We start from the raw sequence: 4,148 nt of genomic DNA, 5'->3' as shown, positions 1-4,148 counted from the left end.
TGTGGACTGCAGCGGCCTTCCCAAGACAAGGAGGCCAAAGATCTTCCGCATGGAAGCTGCCCTGGGAGAGCTTCACCCAAGCCTTGGATTCGGGTCAGAAGAGGCGTTGGACCTACGGTATGAATGCTAGGGGCCTGGAGATCAGGAAGGATGGGTCTCTGCCTGTTTTGGCAGGTCCAGGGATATAACACGGCAGCAAAGTAGGAAGGCCTTGTACCTGCCTATTCCTTTCCCTGGGGTTTCGAGTTAAGTAGTACTATACATAGTCCATGATCCAGGTGCTGACCAAAGAGCCCACATCCCACTTCACATCTACTGATGCAGCGGCAGGCCTTGTACCAGTCTCCAGAGCCCAGGGAGCATGTGTCTAAGGATACAAGACAGGGCCATGCAGGCCCTAGGTGTGTGCCAACTGTCCTAGCTGCATCTTCTGCACAGGGAGCTCTTGGATACTTTGTTGGATTGGCTGAGTTTTCTAGCCTAGTCTGGATCTTGCCTGTCCAGAGTCCCCAGCTATGGAAGTCAGTAAGGCAAAGCAAATAGAAAATAATAGAGGATAGTAGAGGATGGGGTTGCTACCCCTAGGAAGGGACAAGGGCCCCTCTCCACTCTTTGCCTGTGTCCAGCCAACTGTGGCTAAGTGAGAGAACTGCTCAGTGGTTCCGCCAAAATAGGAATGAAGATAGATTCCAATTGTATGTGAAATGGGACAGATAGTATATATATCAACAACTCTTCTGGTCTTGGCAGCCCAAAGCACCTCTCAGTGTGAGTTGGTTCTGCCCAGAGTAGGCATTTTGTGATATCTATCCAAAGTGTGACGTCCATGGGCCCCAGCCTTACTCACCTGGCCACCTGCAGGCATCAGGCCTAGAGGATCACTTCATCTGTCTTAGACCCTATGGTCCCGGGGCCAATCCTAGAACTTGTCACTGAACGCAGAATGCATAGAGGACTACATTAGAGAAAAGAAGAAAGCTGAAGTAGCCAGAGACAAGTACAGAGAGAAACAACCACTCAGGGCAAAGGCTCCTTATACACATAAAGAGGAAAAGCAACCACCGGCTGAGGTTCAGATGGGCAGACTACGCTTTGCTTCTAAGCTACGGTGTGCACAGTGTGCATGTGCACACACACACACACATACACACACAGATTCTGATCATCCCATTTCTCCATGTTCTGTGTCTGTTCTTCCTCCACTCCTGTGTTAGTTACTTTTCCTTTATTGTGATAAAAGTACCACAAAGCAAAGCAAAGCAGAGAAGTTTCTTTGGGCTTGGGTCCAGAGAGATAAGGCTCCACCGTGTTAGGCAGACACGGCAGCAAGCAGCAGGCATGGCAGAAGGAGCGGCAAGCTGAGAGCTCGAAGTGCAAACATGAAGCAGAGAGAACAAACTGGAAGCAGGGAGAGGAATTTGTCTTTATCTCAAAGCCCAAAGCTAGCAACAGTGTACTTCCTCCAGCAAGGCTGCCTCACCTAAACCCCACCCCCTCCAAACAGCACCATCAATTGCAGACACTTCTCAACCCTTTTAAAAACTGGATGTCTTTAAAGTCTACCTTATGATGTTTTGATAGGGTTTCAACAGTCAAGTCCATTAACATACTGTCACCTCGTGTGTGTGTGTGTGTGTGTGTGTGTGTGTGTGTGTGTGTGTGTGTGTGAAGGACACATAAGACATGGTCTTTCCACAATCTTGGGTCCAAGTGTCAAAGAGCGAGGTCCAAAGTCATCTTCCCATTTTCTGCTTTAGTCCCAACAGTGACTTAATAAAAATAAATAAATAAATAACATGTTTCCAATGTCTTTATCTCTAAGTAAGACAATGCCATACACCATCACGTGGCTCTGGGTGACATCCCAACATAATGCTTGAGGAGTGCTCCCAAGAAGATCTCAAACACAGGAAAAGCAGACAGGGGTGGAAAAGTTATCTGTAGAGTTTGTTGTGTACCAGACCCTGCCATCTTCTTACAACATGGGGTATAAATGACAAATGAAATAACACATAACAGGGTATTTTAGGACAGGATGTTTACAGGGAGGTGAGACAACAGGGTACTTTAAGGGGAGATGAAACCCTCCATCCTACAGGGAAGAGCCTTAAGACAGGAATTACTCAACTCAAACAACCTTAGGAAGTTCCTGAAACCCATCAGATTCTCTAGCCACCCTCTCCAACCCCCACCAAGTAAACAGCAATGACTGCCAAGAGGAGAGTCACATTCAGACAAGCCAACCTTCAAAAAGACTCCCAGGAGACCAAAACCAAACCAAAACAAATCTGCCAAGCTGCCTAGCAGTTTAGACCAACGGAGACACCTGGGAAGAGTATCCTCTGACCTGATGAGCTGCCTACAGGCTGTACAGTGTGCTCGGGGTCCCAGCTTTTGTGATCTGTTACCTGTGTTGGGGCGATCTTTGTTGCTGCTGTTGTCTTGGAGTCATCTCTGCTGCTGTGTACTCTGGCTTTTCCACCTCTTCAGCACATCTTTCATCTGCTCCTTAGATAGGCTCAGTGCTTGGCGATATACTAGCAGCCTGGAGGCCTCCACTTTAATATCCCTTCCCCAGGTGGCCTTCCCTGCCCCATGATTCCTTGACATCATTTTCTCAGAACTCTTTCCACAACTACAATCAATAGCAATGAGTGTGTGTCTCCGATGACAGTAAGCACCGTGGGGGACTGGAATATATCCATCACTTGCCACTCATCCTGGAGCTGGACCCAGAACCACTTGAAGGGGAAATAAACAACTCAGTTATTCAAATATGATCAAAACCTCTGTGCAGAGACACCAGCTGGACCTAGACACAGACAGCCTCAAAAGTGTATTGCCACCCTGCCTTTGGCCAGGCTGTGGCTAGGAAACCTCAGTTTTCTTAGAAAACCTATATGATGTCAGAGTGAACCTACCCAGCTCTGCTGCCTGGACAAGGGACTGCCATCCTGTCCACTAAGTCTCAAGAATCTGGTAGTATTCACCTTCACACCATGCTAAGCCCCAGGTAGGTGTCTCCCTCAGCATTCCTGCTTCTTAGCTGACTGCTGAGGGAGGGACAGGGGAAGCCCCAGCTGTCACCCTTGGAGCCTTCTCAGGAGCCAGCAACTGTGTGGAAGAACTAACCACAGTGCACTGGGCTCTTCTTTGGCCCCAGTCAGGCAAAACCTGAGAGAAAGCATTTAACATTAACCTGGGGAGAACCTGTCAAAACACTGTCCAGTCTTAGGCATCTGTGATTTTTAAGGTCTCTTGGGCTCAGTATCCAGGATTCAGAGGAAGAGCAGGAGAGGGGCTAGAGGATGCTTACATCAGGGAAAGAGCAGATGCTGGAGTCGGACATAATGCAGCCCATTAAAGGAAAGAGACCAAGAGATTTGTGAGTCTCCGTCGGGATTCAGTAGAAATAGGAGGAGAAATTATTTAATACCAGTATTTCCTAATCATAACTTCTTGCTCTTTTGAAGTACACCACAGACCACGCTGCTGGAAAAGGAAGATGATGGAGAGAGAGGTGGCCACTCCATTCTAGGTGACATTTCTGAGGTACATCCCCAAAGCCTTCTCCAAAGGTGGGCAGTATTCCAAGAAGAAACCCCAGCATCCGCGGGCTGAACAGAAAAGACAGGAGAGGCCTCCAGCACAGAAAGCCAGAAAGCCAGCTGGGAATCCCTGTCAGTGGTCCTGAGGACAGACTAGGAAAAAGTCTGGTGTATTTTGGACATCCCCATAGTGACCAGGGGCTTTAATGCTCTCTTCTGGTCTCCTCCAGCACTTGCACACACATGCACACACTCATGCATCCACACACAATGCTTCGGACATTGAAAGAACGGATTTTCTGTTGTTACTTGCCTCAACGTTCAACTGACTTGCTGAAAACACCCAAGAAAAGATGATCTTAAAAAGGGCTAAACAAACCAAACTGCTAGGCAGCCTGGCTGATTTGTTTTGTTTTGTTTTGTTTTTGGTCTCCTGGGAGTCTTTTTGAAGGTTGGCTTGTCTGACATTCCTCCTGGACAGAGCCAGCATGACAGTGAGGACCCCGGCAGCCCAGGCCGTGACTAACAGTAGGCTAACTTGTGCAGGTGACCAGGTCCTGACGTCAAGGTGAGTTCAAAAGGCCGAGAGGTCAATCCGTG

At 48.3% G+C, this 4,148-nt stretch overlaps 1 long non-coding RNA gene across 1 annotated transcript; it reads left to right on the top strand.

Moving 5' to 3' along the window:
- LOC116089291 lies at positions 1-3,922 on the top strand. The gene is made up of 2 exons (XR_004118266.1): positions 1-117; positions 3,474-3,922. It is a non-coding gene; the product is annotated as an uncharacterized LOC116089291 (long non-coding RNA).
- Positions 3,923-4,148: the final 226 nt, after the last annotated feature.

Source organism: Mastomys coucha, unplaced genomic scaffold (genome assembly GCF_008632895.1).
Source record: "Mastomys coucha isolate ucsf_1 unplaced genomic scaffold, UCSF_Mcou_1 pScaffold14, whole genome shotgun sequence".
Lineage (NCBI taxonomy): Eukaryota > Metazoa > Chordata > Mammalia > Rodentia > Muridae > Mastomys > Mastomys coucha.
The sequence above is the reverse complement of the archived record's forward strand: the minus strand, read 5'-3'. Positions and strand labels throughout refer to the sequence as shown.